Below are 15,765 nucleotides of genomic sequence, written 5' to 3' on the forward strand. Positions count from 1 at the left end.
GGCATTCATTCAAAAGAGACAGGGGTGTCTTCTAGAATCAAAGGGCAGGGGTGCAGCTGAGCCCCCGGAAGGACAGCAAAGGTCCTATCTGCCTCCGCTTTCAGCTTTTCTCTGTGCTTCTCCGTATTTCTTTTCTTTCTATTGGGTGGTTGGTCTTTTCCTTACGGGTTTGTGATAATTTTTTGTTTACCTTTATTCTCGCCCTGAAGAGCAGCTGAGCTGGTCTCAGCACCAAGTTTTCCCTTCAGGCCTAGACTGTGAAATGGATCCAGTCATGTTTCCCTTGTCAACTGGCACCATGTTCATCTTTGCCAGTAGAGGGCGCAAGAGTCATGTTTCCCTTGTCAACGGGCGCCATTTTCAGCTTTGCCAGTAGAGGGCGCAAGAGTCATGTTTCCCTTGTCAACTGGCACCATGTTCAGCTTTGCCAGTAGAGAGCGCAAGAGGCACGTTGCAGGAGAAGGGTTCTGTTTCTGGTTCTGTGCTTGCTGGGCAAACTCTGGGACACAGGCGCATGCGTGGGGCTCAGGTCTGGCTCCTGCAGCCTGGGCAGCGCATCCAATCCTAGGTTCCTGCAGCTCATTCAGTGTCCGGCTCCTGCGGTGCCCGGCAGCCAGCAGCACCCGGGGCCCCGCCGCTTCTCTGGGCAGCAACCTCTTCCTGAGCCCAGTTGGTCAGTAACCTCGGAGTTCATTGGGTGAAATCTGATAGTTAGACAAAGGGGTGGGGGCTGAGGAGCCAGTGAAACGAGGTTCAGGTAGAGCAGGAGGAACTGTGTTCCCCTAGGAGGTGGGATGAGATGCTCACGAGGTACAGGTTGGGACCAAGGCTGGGATGGGGCCCGTGCAGGTCAGGGTACAGAGGAAATGGAGGAGAAAACAGAAGTGCATGGAGGATAGGACCACAGGAGGCAGAAGCAGAGAGGGGAGGGGTCAACCACAAGGAGAAGGAATGAAGCCCCAGGTGGGGCGCCGAGCCCAACAGAGCATTTAGACACCCCCCACGCTTTCAGCAGCACCGAGTTAATCTCCAGCATCAATGTCAGGGTTGGGTCTCTGGACAAAATAACATCTGAACGATCCGGTCTGACCCTACTGAGCTTGAACAAGGTCCCCTGGGGGCTGACCAAACCATACAGCAAGAGCTGTGTGAAGTGGGCTGGTGAGTAGGATGGTGAGTGTGAGCAGAGAAATACAGCCCTGTCCTGGGCCCCGGTGGAAACCTTATGGGGCCACCTGTGGGTGAGAGAAAGAGGGACTAGGAGCCAGGCTCAGGTTTATGAGAAGAGAAACACCTGCCCCGGATCTTAGGCTGTTGGGTGGAAGGGAGCTGGGATCCTTGGGTTGTCTGTTATTGGGGATTATTTGTCCTTTTTGTCTCCCTGCTCTCTGGAACTAAAAGTCTAGACCACATTTAAATAAAGAGAACATCCTGTAGCCTAAAGCTGGTAATTTCCCCAATACTCTGGATCTAAAGCCAGAGAAATGGGACAGTGCTGCCCTCACATCACAGAATTACCAAAGCACCCAGGAAGTGCCCATGGCTCACACGGGTGCCCACAAGCCACCATCTTCTACTGATCTGGGAGAAAGTTCCCTATTGTTATTCGCTAAGTGGAGCTAGCCAAGGCCCCTGTCAGCTGGGCCAAGTGCAGAGCTGAGGCTTGTGCCTAGGAGGTCACCATAATTCCCCCAGGCGAGAGGAGGTTGGGGATTTTTGTGGATCAGTCCCTGATCCAGGTAAGGGCAGGTCTCGCCACCAGGGCAAGGAGAGTGGGGGTCCCAGGCCTGGGGTTAAGAGAATCTTCAAGGATTTGGCAGGGATAGCCACTCTACCTTGAGGTTGGGTGCACAGTGGGTCTACAGCAATCTGGGGCCTGACAGTTCGCTGAGTCCAGAGAGAGAGAAGACAAGGAGGAGAGGGAGGGTCATGTCCTCAGTTACAACTGGGGATGTTCCACAAGGGTTGTCACAGGGAGCCAACAGAGCAACGGGGAAGGTCTGGTCTCGTCATCTTGCTGCAGAAGAGGACCTCAGTGTGAAGCCTCAGCCCCATGGGAGGCAGAGCGGAGACTGGGCCCAGGCTCCTGAATCCTCTCCCATCACTGCTTCCCCTGCTCCTGCAGACAGCAGACATGCTGGGCCCTGAGAACCCCACCTGGTGCAGACTTCCTGGAGCCGAGGAGGCAGTGCTGAGGGGAAGGATGAGTGTGCAGTGCATCTGGGCAAAGACTGGTCCCTTTATAAAGCTCAGCCTGGACCACTGTCTCACTCAGGTGGGTGGGACACACCTAGGCGTGTGTTCAGCATTTCCTGGTAAAATTCCATGCAACCCCCAAGCGACAACACCTAGAATTGTCTCCTGTCCCAAAATTGAATGGGGCTGGGGGGCGGGGAGGGGGTGCACTGGGATGCATCATAACAGGACAGGAAATTTGGAATAGAAACTGGGTTTCTGGACATAAAGAGGGTGGGACTCTGAAGGCAGCATGCTCTGTTGACTCATCCCCAGTTGTCCTGCAGGTTTGTTCTGACAGCTGGCAGGAACTCCTCCCACCATCAATGAGCCCTTAAATGTGCCCGGAATCACGGTACCTGCCGTCTAACATCCTCCTTGACCTTCACAGCCTTATGCGATGGAGCTGTTATCCTCATGTTGAGGAGGAAACGGAGATTTCATTTCCATGTAAGCCCTGGTGTAGCTTTTGGATTTTGCATGTCAAAATGCTTACAATAAGTTATTAATTTTTATATTGAAGGTTTTCCTTTTGTACAATCTTGGCTTCAGTTTCAGAGTCTGAGCTATTTCTAATCCTCAACTCCAGGAATCTAAACATCATTGATCTGTTGATGTTGAAGTCCTTCTCGTACCTTATTCATGCTTTTATTTTCCTCATATCTCCATTCCCATTCAGTTCCCCACCCAAAAGCAGTTTATTTTTCTGCTTACTTTTACGCACTATTGCAAATGCAGATAGTTGTATGGGTGTACGTGCTACTTGTTATTTGTGTTTGGTATAGATCAAACACGGGGAAATATAGGAAAAGCACAATGTGCTGTCCAATGAATTACCTCTGCGCCTGGGACTGTCGCCCGGGTCAATGAACAGAACATTATGGACGTCTCTCCGGCTACTGCCACCCCCTCTCTTTCCATAGCCGCCATCTGAACTTTTATGATAAGGCTCTCTCTTTATTTTCTTTGTATTTTACCGAGAACTAAAAGGTAGCCTGGCCGGCGTGGCTCAGTGGTTGAGCATTGACCTATGAATCAGGAGGTCACGGTTCGATTCCCGGTCAGGCACATGCCTGGGTTGCAGGCTTGATTCCCTGTGTCTGGTGTGCAGGAGGCAGCCGATAAATGATTCACTCTCATCAATGATGCTTCCATCTCTCTCTCCCTCTCGTCTTCCTCTCTGAAATCAATAAAATATATTTAAATAAAAAAAAGAACCAAAAGGTACTCAGACAATGTGGGGAGAAAACAAAAGCAAATGGAGAAGATGCCCATCAGGGAGGGGTTTGATCGGCCCCTGTCACCCTCTTCAAAGACACAGCCTCCGCGCTGGAACTCAGCACAGAGGGGCGGTGTGCAGGCCTCTGCTGTGATCTCACCCTCTGGAAGGACAAAGGGCACAGGTGAACCCTAATCCTGGTGTGCGTTGATGTCCTCTGGGAAGCCCCATCTTAGTATGAAGTGGAGCATGATGAGTCCTGCCCACTCTGCAGTTCAGCATCGCCCACCACGCAGTGGTCTGTGAAGACAGCCGAGAGGGGTGGGATGCAGCAGGCGTCTGGCGTCCCTCTAGGGGTCAACTCTTCCCATCCTCAAGCCCAGCCCTGGAATTGGGGGAAGAGAGCACCGGGTTACCCTCCTTTTCCAGGGGAGTGAGGACGTCGCTGCTAGTGGGCCACCGACGTCCTTGGTTAAAACTCAGGTTGGCTGCATGAGGGATAGAGAGCATAAGTAAGTACCCAAACCCCATGAATCCTATTAACGAGGTTCCTAGATTAGTATCCTTCATAGAGACAGAAAGATTCATGGTCATCAGGGTCTGGGAGGAGCAGGGCAAGGAGGAGTTATTCAATGGATATAGTTACAATTTATAAGATGCCTTTTATTTATTTATTTAAATATATTTTTATTGATTTCAGAGAGGAAGGGAGAGGGAGAGAGAGACAGAAACATCAATGATGAGAGAGAATCATTGATTGGCTGCCTCCTCCTGGGAACTGAGCCCACAACCCAGGCAAGTGCCCCGACCAGAATCAAACCGTGACCTCCTGGTTCATAGGTCAATGCTCGACTGTCATCTGTATTTTCCCCCAAAGCAGAATGTCAGAGCTAAAGTGTGATGGGAGATGGCCCAACCTGCCTCTGCATTAACATGGAGAGATGCCAAAACACAAACATGAACAACAGCAGCAGCAGCAGCAGCAACAACAACAACAACAACAACAACAACAACAACAAACCATGGCTGATGTCTCGAGAGGAAAAGCAGTGCAGGGGCCGCGCTCACTCACTGAGTTTCCTTTCTCTTGGGGGTCCTGGATCTGCCATTCCTGGCTGACGTGGTTGCTTTCTTATGGCCACACAGAAACTATTTACGAAGCTGGATCCAGCTTTTCTCTATGTTTTATTGAAATAATCGGTCTCCTGCAGAAATGTACCATAGCCAGAGCAGGCCTATTGGCAGTACTGAGTTTCAGGAACTCTTGGTACTGCTGGTGAGGATGTTTCCGTCCAGCTAAGAACACAGGTAAATCGTGTCCCAGACATTCTACTCTAGAGTACAGGCTCCAAGGAAATGTTCACAGAGCCATAGGGACCAGATAATTATGTTTGTTTTGTGTAGAACAAAGCATTTGTGGTGGTCGGGACTTGGAGGTAATATGAATGGAGGGTTAACAGTGGGGAGCAAAATATGGTGACTTCACATCACAGAGCAAAAGCAGCACAGAGGTTATCAACTAGATGTACGTGGAGCAGCAGGGATGCCAGCGGCTGCTCCTCTCCACATCTGAAGGCCGCTTTGTTGGATTGCACGAGGCAGGGGTCCCGTCCTCTGCTACATGATTCCCACAGAACCAGGTTGGCTCACTTGGACTGCGTTCATTTAGCTTTTTAAATTTTAAATCGTTTTATTGATTTCAGAGAGGAAGGGAGAGGGATAGAGAGATAGAAACATCAATGATGAGAGAGAATCATTGATCAGCTGCCTCCTGCATGCCCTACACTGGGAATTGAGCCTGCAACCTGGGCATGTACTCCGACTGGGAATCAGACCAGGAATCGAACTGTGATCTCCTGGTTCATAGGTTGATGCTCAACCACTGAGCAACACCAGCTGGGCTAGTTTTTAATAGTTCAGTAGGACAACGAAAAGTATTTTTTATTTTAAGAATAAAAACACAAAGCAAAGAAATCAAAGGCTTCATTTGAGATTCAGCAATTGACTCTGAAACTGAGGACCATGGGAAATAAAAGGAAGCTCTGAATGAAAAGTAGCAATTATTTTATCCCACAATATTGAGGCAAATGGAAGCAGAGCACTGAAGCTTACACTGTGCTGAATCCTGTTTGGAGCAACCATGAGATATTATCTTACACTTAGTTCCAACACATATTCTCTAGGATCTGACAATCCTTTCCTGGCCGAGGATGGTGGCAAGGTGTGGGGAACAATCTGGGTGTGGATCAAACCCAGCAGCTCTTTTGGGATGTTCTGCTCCCCCCCCCCCCCCACCCGCCACTGTTCCCTTTGCACTCTTTCCACCTGCAGAACTGAGCTCACCTTTCAGGACCCCATTCTACAGCCACCTGTTCTGTGAGGCCCTATGAATCTCCCGAATGGTTTTTATTGCTTCTTGCAGAATCCCATGACAGCTTTGCATCACTATTTTCAACGCCTGTATTTTTCTGATAATATTGATGTACTGCCCTCCCCACAACCGGGCAAGGAACTGCCCGAGGAGCAGGGTTCTGGCACATGACAGACTCTCACTGAGTACTCATCGGATGAATGAAAAGACAAATCACAAGAAGATGTGATTAGAGGCCCTGGCCTAGTAGCTCCATTGGTTAGAGCATCATCCCGATACACCAAGTTTGCAGGTTTGATCCCCAGTCAGGGCACAAACAGGAATCAACCAACGAGTGCACAAATAAGTGGAACAATTGATTGATGTCTCTCTCTCTCTCTCTCTCTCTCTCTCTCTCTCTCTCTCTCTCTCTTTCCCGCCCCCCTCTAAAAATCAATCAATAAATCTAAAAAATGGGAATAGAACTTAACAACTTGTCCCAGGGTCAGGAGTTCTGAGCTCCAGTCGCAGCTCCACCATAACTCTCTGTGTGACTCAGGGGAGAGACTCATCTTGTCTTGGTTTAGCAGAGTGTCAAAGAGGAATAAGAATCATTCCCCACAGGATACTCAACTCAATCACATGAGATAAAGGGTGTAAAAGTGCCCATCAAATGTAGTGAGGTAATAGTACTCATCTAAAGTTGAGGAAATCAGTGGAAGACAGGTTAGCAATTTGCAAAGGCTGGAACCAGTATGAGTGTTCACTGAGAATCAGGGGACCTTCCTTGTGGTCAGCACTGTCACCAAACAACCTTCATAATATTGAGCAAGTCAGTTTTTCTCTGGGCCTTGGTTGTGTTACCGTAAGTTATAGGTTAGGAATAGATTGTCCCCGAAGAGCCATCTGCTTTAAGGATGTGACATTCTTGAGACCGAGGACAATGGGACTCTGGGTGGAACTGACTGATGTGCATTGGGGCAGGGACCCTTTATGTCACGAATGTCCTTAGGAATCCACATTTCATTTGACTTCATCTCCCACCAGCACATGGGCAAAGCATGGTCTTAAGCAACCCCTGGCTTTCACGTTGCAGAATGCTGTAGGGTTTAACCAGCAGCAAGCAGTTCCTGAACACTGACTGCCACCTGCACCTGGACAGAAACTCCACTCGCACTGAATAGCATTCCGAGCATCTCCTCTGTTGGCCCATAGCACTGAAGAGGGGACAGGGAATGTCCCAGGGCCCTGGGTCCACACTCATCTTCTCCACAGGCACCGCTTCCAAATCTCCTCTGGGGTCAGAGCCTCTCTCCGCCCTCAGCCCCTGAGCCCTGGTTCAGCTGAGCTTTTTCCTGTGGCTCTTCCATCTCACCAGAGCCCAGCGGCCATTCCTTCTCATGGCCCAAGGCTGAACGAGGTTGTGGATCAGCCTGGCTTCTCCTTTTAAATCAATCCTTTTCGATGCTCTGAACCACCCTGGTGAGGATAGACTAACAGCCTTGTATGGCACCCTGCATGGCACAAGCTACACTGTCTCAGGACAAATGGGTATTAACTTTGGACCACACAAAGGGTCCCTGCTCTCAAGGAGTTCAGCCCTGTTGGTGACACAGATAGAAAGGAAATTCTAATGGAGTGTGAGGAGTGCTAACGTTGACCCTGAGGACCATAAGCACTGAGAATGTGAGCCCATCGTGGGAACATTGTACAGACTCTCTTTAGGGTGCAATTCCTAAACCAGAAAGAAGAGTAAGTACTTGTCTACCCTCTTCATCCTGATTTCACAATGGCAGCCGAAGAAAGCTTTGTGAAATTAAATGGAGGTCTGGAAATCAAGGGGCAGGTCTACCTTAGAGGTCCATGGTGATGGTCAGTGCACTTGTGCGCACTGGCAATGGGCCTGGAGGAACAGCCACCCGCCTTGCGTGGAGCGTCTCCTCACCTTGGAAGCTCAGAACTGTGGTCTCAACAGATGCTGTTTCCTATTTTAAATTACACTTTTCAGTTTGGCTCTACTTTCCAGTGTCCTTTCATAAGTTTCACAGCCATCCTCAAAACTGGAGGCAGAGGGTGTTAGAAATGAGAGGGTGGGGGCTGGAGGGACCTGGAAGGAGAAAAATGAGGGAGATAGGAGGGCAGGGCCAGGGCCTGATGTGGGACGACTGTGCTAGTGATCTATTGCTGAGAGTTCCCCCACATTAGAGACTTAACCAAGACACACTTATTAGCTCACACGTCTGTGACGAGGAATCCTACATGGCTCAGCTGGAACTACTGTGGTGTCACCTGAGGCAGGATCCGTGTCACTGAGGGTCTGAGCTCACTTGGGGGGACTCTGGGATTCAGTTTGGATGGAAGGCCTGACTTCCTCTCTGTCTGTTGGTCTCATTCAGTGCTAGGCCATGTGGGTCTCTCCAGATAGCAGCTCACAGCACAGAGGCTTATTCCTCAGTGTGTGTGTGTGGGGAAGAGAACAGATCAGAGTGAGCAAGTGGTAGGCACTGACTTTTTAAAAAACTTTTCAGGGTGGGAAGAGATCAACCAAAGAACTTGAATGCATGTAGCATAACCCAGGGACACAGACAATAGGGTGGTGAAGGCCTGGGGTGGGGGCAGGGATTGGCTAGAAGAGATCAATGGGGGAAAAAGGGGACATATGTAACACTTTCAACAATAAAGATTAAAAAATAAAAAAAAATGAATTTGCTTTAAAATTGTTAAATTAAATTTCTTTTTCAAAAAATTGACTTGAGGCAGAGCGGCGCGGCGGGGGGGGGGTGGGAGAGAGAGAGAGAGAGAGAGAGAGAGAGAGGAGAGAGAGAGAGAGGAACATCAATGTGAGAGAGAAGTATCAATTGTTTGCCTCCTGTATGCACCCCAACTAGGGATCAAATCCACAACCTAGGTACGTGCCCTGACCAGGAACCAAACAGCAAACTTTCAGTGCCCAGAATGATGCTCAACCACTCTGGCTGGGCTAGGCACTAACTTTTAGAACCAAATCATGGAGGTCATTGGATCCTTTTGCCATCTTCTATGGAGTCACTACTGACACCCACACTTAAGGGGAGGGCACACATTCACACCACATGAGGAAGGTGAAGACTATGGGGAGTCACTGAGGAGAGAACCGGTGACCCGAGAGGTCCATGCCTTGCCCAGGATCACAGATGGTCAGAATGCAGAGCGTGAGATAAACCCAGCTGTGTGTCCTCAAGGTGGGGTCCTAGATGCACCCAGGTTCCATCAGGGCCTCTGGAAAAGGCGGTGCTGGTGGAATCGTGTACAGACATGGAAATGGCCTGGGGGAGACGGTGAGCATTTGGCAGCCTAGACAGTATTTGTCTGAAAAGGCGCCCAGATCTGGAATCACAAAGGTGCACCTCTGTCCACAACCCACTCATGGTGGAGAAAGCTGAGGCTGGGCCCCCTTATGCTGAGCTCATGCTTACACAGTCCTGAATCACACCCTCATTGGATAAGTGGGAAACAGAAACCCATAGTCAGGCAGGGATTGGACAGGGTACATGATATTCAGAGTCCAGAGTTCAGGAATGTTCAGACCTTCCAGGCCAAGGCTCCCACCTCCCCCACAGAGTTGGTCTGGAAATTAGAAATCCTGACGTACAGGGCAGCTCCTGCCTGTTCCTCCCTATGTGGGGCTGTTTTGTTCTGGGATCCAGAAAGGGAGCACTGGCATGCACGCGCGCGCGCGCGCACACACACACACACACACTCTAGATGTGATGATCTTGGGTGGGATTAGAAGAAAAGCAGACTCAGAGGAGGTGATAACAGGAGGGAAAAAGAGGTTGGAGGCACTACCTACATGTGACAGTCCTCCTCCTACTTTACAGCTACTCCCCACATGAGCCTGAACAGCCCTAAGAAGCACTTGCTGCATAACCCATTGTGCAGGCAGGATAAAGACGAACCCTGACAGGCACAATGACTTATCCAGGATCCAGAAGAAGTAAGAATGAGGGGTTGAGTCTGAGCCCAGGTCAGTTTCCTCAACTCTGGGATCCTGGCTGCACCCAGAGTTTCTAGGGGGCTAGGGGTGTGTTGGTGCCACTGTGTACAGATCAGGTGCTTCATGGGGAAGAGAGGTCCACTGACAGCGCCCACAGGACTATTTGCATAGCTGTCATGAGATGAGGGGACTCAGGCAAGACAATCCCAGGTACTGAGGTCACTAACCAATAGAACTTGGAAACCCTGTAACCAGGCCCCCACATCTAGCCCCACAGGCAGCTCACTTGCCAAGAGGCATTTGCCAATGCAAGATGTTCTCTTGCTGTGTTCCCAGTGATTGGTGCTCTTGCTTCTGGAGACCCTGCAGTGAGAGCTTTTCCAGACGGTGCAGACGTTTTTGGCCATTTTCAAAAATATGGCCTCAGGTAACACAAGGTGGGCTGGGTCAGACCCATTCAGGCCAGGCCACCTCTGTGCACCATCCCTGTGCAACCCACATCCCCTCCTCTTCATGTATTGGGAAGAGGAACCTGAAGGGAGACACCTGGGGCAGGTACAGCTTTTGGGGCAGTGGATCACCTAGAGGCTCTGCTGTGATCACACCCCAGGGCAGGGCAGGGCAGGCCTTGGAGATGGGCTTCCAGAGGGGTCCCTTATCTGCGCCAATGGGAGTCCTAGGCCCTCAGGCTGTCACTCCTTTTCCTCTGCAGTGGAGGTCTGAACGGATCACACTGTGTGTGTGTCTGGAGTGGAGGGTCACAGGGGTCACAGAACCAGCAAAACAGGGCTCTGAGGCTTTCCCCTGGTGACTGGGAACTGTCTTTACAGAGCTCCACACAGGAGAACGGACTGGAGGCATCAGATGGGGTCCTCAACTCCATGCCCCTGCAGGAGGCACAGGTGCCCCTTCCATCCTCCAGTGTGCAGCACGGCTGCGGGGTGAGTGCAGGTGCTGAGGTGACCCAGACTCCAGGATCCCATGTAGTTGAAGAGAGCCCTGGGTTCCAGAAGCTGCTCTGCTAGGCCCCTAGGTCCCTCCTAGAGTCCAATTTCCAAAGGAATTTGGGGCCCGTATCCTCCCCACAACCCACACTCACTGTCCAGCCCCTTTCAGAAGAGATGCAAAGTCACTGCCCACAAAGTGTTAGGAATATCAGAGGAGAGACATTGTTTCATTTCACTTTATTCTCAGTCAAGAGTATTTTTGCATTTTTCTACAGACTTTCTCTTTTTAACGCCCATCTCCACGTGTCCATGTTGTTCTGACAATCCTTACACACCTTCTCCCACTCTTACACATCATCGTGATTAGTGGGGATGCTTTTGCCAAAAGGACATGGGGCTCAAGGAACCAAGTCTGTTGCTTTACCCTTTGCTGCCCCGAGAACCACATCCCCATAGACCCTCTAGGTCAGGAGCTGAGGTCTCCTTGGGCTGCACAACATACCAGGAGGGAGACCTGTTATCAAGGCTAGCGATCCATCTCTTCACTGCTGTGGGACCTGGATATGATCCCGTCCTGTTGACATGTCAGCTGTGCTGCCCTGTTGACATGTCAATTGTGGGATCACATACAAGTCCCACCCCATTGTCCTTATATCCAGACCCTCCCACCCCAGGAAAAGCCTCTGTGTTCCCATCTTAGAATGAGATGTTTTGTCAGAAATCCCAGGACTGATGCTGTTAATACAGGGAGGTGCTGTCCATCCTCTGCTAAGAAATGACCTAAGGTACTAATGTGTTTCATCATTCCTCCCCTACAATTCCACTTTTCCTGTCAAGTATCTTTTCTCATGTCAATGTAAAAAATTTTCAAACCTGTGAAGAATTTTGGTGAATTTATTTGAGCCAAAGTGTCACCAATTGCTGGGAAACAAAATCTCAGATGGATGGAGATAATGCTCTGGAGAATGGCAGCTTTGCACCTTATTTATACATTAAAATTCAAACAGGAGACCTCTGTGGGTCCCATGAAATCCATTGGTGATAGACTAGGGAGCCAGGAGAAAGCAAAGTGGGGAAAACTCTGAGGTTGGATGAATAGTAAAATGGTGACACGTACTTCTTTCACTTGGGTGTGTGCAGGGTAGTTAACAGTCAACAACGAACCCAATAACAATGAGGGGATGTGTGGTCTCTGCAGAGAGCAGAGCGGCGCTTGTGCTTTGAGGGATCTGAATAAAGGAAAATTGTGTTGACATTCAGAGGATATGTTATTCTAGATGCAAAAAGACAATAGGCTCAGTTAAGGTAAAGATTGATCCTCGTCAGGGAAGATGTAGGCCTAGGACTTGACTACCCACCACAAACTGCATTTAGTTAAGTTTTAATTTCAGACCATCCTTTGTGGTCACTTTAGGTCTCTGAGTTTGCAAGGCCGCCAGGTTAGCATGTGGCACCTGTGGTCACTTCTGTCCCACCTCCTGCTGCCAATCACTGAGTGCCTGGAAGTTCGGTCTGAGCTGCAGCCCCCAACCCACCTGGCAGTTTATGAGCTGCCTCTGATGGCATGTGCCCCCTCTCCCAACACAGGATAGAAATCAGAATGCTATGTTGGCGCCTGCGGGCCTGGACAGCATGCTCACCGCACTCAACACACAAGTGCCCATGAACTTGTTTTTGAATGCTCCAGCCCCACCTGCGTGCCCAGGCTGTGTAGCCTCACCTTAGCCAAGCTGCTGATCTACAAGAAGTTGGAGAAGGAGCTCAGCGCTGTGGGGATCACTGTGAAACTGCAGGGCTCCAAAAACATCTTGAGGTCAGACGAGATTCTGCTGCCCCCTAGCGGTCACGTGAAGACCGACCTGGCACTGACCTCACTGTAGTACCCTCACTTCCTAAAGAGAGAAGGCAACAGCTTACAGATCATGCTGCAGCAGAAGCAGTGTCTTAAAAACCAGACCATCCTGGGTTACCGGAAGCTCGCCCTGGGCACAATCGACATGGCTGAGGTGATGCAGCGACCCCTTGAGGGTGGCCAGATGCTGAGCCTCCATAGCACCATCACGGAGGCATTGCCCACGTGGCTGAGGTCAGCATCGCCTCCCTGTCCAGCCAGCCCATTGACCCCGAGGACAGCACCGGGCAGGCCGGCCCCAAGACCCAGTCCAGGGTTCATTTCTCAGAGATGGAGTATGAAATCTTCTCGGAGCAACATGCCAGCCATGATTCCAGGCACGGGCAGGACCAGGAGGAGGAGGACTTCGACTTTGAGGCGCCCAAAAAGCAGCGCCAAGGAGAAGTAAGATCGCCATTCATGACCAGGCAACAAGATGCCAACAAGAAAGTTGGGGCGTGGCTGCGCAGGGTGCAAGTGTGGGAGAAAGACCTGGACTCAGAGCAGGAGTCTTCGGAGCAGGTCCCTGAGGTGGAGGACCTGGATCTGCTGTATGACTCACTAGGAAACCCCAGGGACAGTGGCCCATGAGCGTGTCCTCAGGACCCCGAAGCCCTGGCTCAGGCCATACTTGGAAGACCTGTCCCAGCCCAGCTCTCAGATGGAGAGCTAGAGCATCCACAGTGCCAGTGCCAGGAGGAGCCTCCAGGTCCAAACCATGTGCCTGAGAAGACGAGCCCCAAGCAACCAGTGGGCGCATCACCAAGACCGAGTCTCTCCTCATCCCTTCTACCAGATCCCAGAGGAGCAGGAGGGCTGCTGGGGCTGAAGCACATTCCTGAAGGAGCAGCAGGAGGCACAGCCAGGAACAAGTGGGTCCACAGCCTGGACAACAAGCACTGCCCCGACCCGCTGAGCCACCTGCAATCCCCAGGGAGACGGTGTACGACCAGCTGAATCACATCCTCATCTCTGACACCAGCTGCCCCAGAACATCCTCCTCCTCAACGCCTCTGACTGGCAGGGGCAGTTCCCGTCTGAGTTCTGCAGCAACACATGCTGCCCGGGGTGTGCACCTGCTCCAAGGCTGAGGTCCAGGCGGCCTTCAGCACCATCATCTCGTGGATACAGAGATACTGTCACCTCAATTCCCAGCCCCCGAAGCCTGTGAAGATCGTGGTAGCAGGGGCACAGCAGTACTTCAGCGCTGTGCTGTGGCTCTTCCTAGAGCTGCTGTCCTACAACCTGCCCCCCCCCCCCCACCCCCTGGCTGGGCTACATTCGCTTCCTGGTAATCCTGATGGGTTCCCACCCTGTGTCCAGGTACCTGGGCTCCGTGCATTACTGTTACAAGAGCTTCTTCCAGGACCTGGCCTGGCAGGACCTGTTCTACAAGGAGGCCCACAGGGCTGTGCACGACACGCTGGGCTTGGTGTTGAGAATCACACAGTACGTCTCAGGGGCCAATTGTGCCCACCAACTGCCCATCATGGAGGCCACACTCACCTACAAACAGAAGAGCCCCAATGAGGAGTCCTTGACCATCATTCCCTTTGTGGGGGTGGTGGAACTGGAATTGTGGGACCATTCTGGGTCGCATAAGGACACTGAGATTATGTGGCCCGCTTGGGCTCTAGCGTGCTGTCGTCCACCCCGCCACATAGGTCTGTGGCAAACAAGGAGGCCTCACACATCCTTCCCTCCTCCCCTTCTGTGAGTGGAGACGAGTCCTCCTCCAGCCAGGGTGCTGGTGCTGAGCTGATGGGGCTGCAGGTGGATTACTGGACGGCAGCGCAGTCCACAGACAGGAAGAGAGACACCGAGAACAAAGACCAGGCTACTGCCAACAGCACCCTCAAGTGCACCTTCCAGTCTCTGCAGCTCAGCAGGCTGCCCAGCAGGGGTGAGGCTGCAGCCACGCCCTCCAGGTCCATGACTGTGGACAAGGAGAACAACAAGAAGGTGATGTGTTTGCCCAGGAAAACCAAGGACAAGGATGTGGAGTACCAGAGCCAGTGCTGGGAGGGCATCAGTCGCCTGATCTGCAGGGCCAAGCACCCTCAGGACGCACTGCGGGTCCTCATCGACGGCGTTGAGTAGAACAACGTGAAGCTCCCAAGTCAAGCACTTCCCCACCTGCATCTTCGGACGCTCCAATCCCACCTTCGAGCCTGCTCGTCCCCTGCCCTTCCCCTGCCCTGGCCAAGCCCGGGAAGGACCAGCCGCTTTTCTGTTCACATTTCAGTTTAGCACCGAGACAGACTCTGGAAACACAAAGTGGAACCCTTTTCAGTGTGAATGAGCTCACAACCTGGAAAGTAACGTGGTGGATCCCCCAGGGAGCCCCCAGCTGCTCTGCTTATTACCCAGAACGCTCTGGCAAGTGGGGGGTCAGGCAGACAGGGTTGAGCTGGACAATCATTGAAGGTGATGGCCCTCAGGACCCAGAAACCGCCATTGAGAAAGGTTCTCACCGTCAAGACCTGCCCCTCCTGGAAGCCAGGACTCTGCTTCCCGGGGAGTCAGCCTCACTGTGTGCCCGACTCAGCGCTGGCCTCCCATGGGAGCACCTGACAGAACACGGAGGCCGGTCAGCCAGCCCTGGGCCCAGCTGCCACCAGCCCAGTGGCCCCAGTCCCAGCCTCTCGTGGTGTCCAATAAACTCCCTCCTCACAAGGCAAAACAGAAGAGAAAAAGCAAAGGACCAGTGTGGTACTGACCACCTGGGCTGAAATACTGGTGCCCACCTTCCTGGGCAGGGACCCCACATTTGTCCCCACCTTTCCGTGTTATTATAGAGCATTTGCTACAACAGGTGAGGGACCAGCCATGTACCAGGTGAGCCGCTGCCCCTGCACAGCACAGTGGTCATTTGACCACCTGTTTGCTGTGAAACTTCAGGTCACTGCATGTCTCTGAGTCTTTGTTCCTCGGAACATGGGGAGAAATGAGGCCCAATAGGTTATTGTAGGGTCTCAGTGGGGTGCCTCTGGGTGTCTGGACAGTGGAGAGGTCTGCTGGAGGGGCTGTGTTTGAGCCAATTGGTCATTTTCTCTTACTATTGACAAAGTCTCTGCCAAATTCATGATTCTCCTCAAGGCCCAGGGCTAAGCACTTTTCTCATTAGATAAAGAGATTGGAAATTCC

General features: G+C 51.6%; 1 pseudogene across 1 annotated transcript in view; it reads left to right on the top strand.

The window, feature by feature from the left end:
- Nucleotides 1-15,765, top strand: part of LOC308252552 (phosphofurin acidic cluster sorting protein 2-like) — an 80,765-nt pseudogene that overhangs the window by 53,282 nt on the left and 11,718 nt on the right. Inside the window, exons 3-6 of the transcript in view lie at nt 12,608-13,169; nt 13,942-14,196; nt 14,283-14,477; nt 14,547-14,714. The product of the transcript in view is annotated as a phosphofurin acidic cluster sorting protein 2-like (transcript). The remainder of the gene's footprint in view (nt 1-12,607; nt 13,170-13,941; nt 14,197-14,282; nt 14,478-14,546; nt 14,715-15,765) is intronic.

This window comes from Plecotus auritus, assembly GCF_963455305.1.
Source record: "Plecotus auritus genome assembly, chromosome: 7".
Classification (NCBI taxonomy): Eukaryota; Metazoa; Chordata; class Mammalia; order Chiroptera; family Vespertilionidae; genus Plecotus; species Plecotus auritus.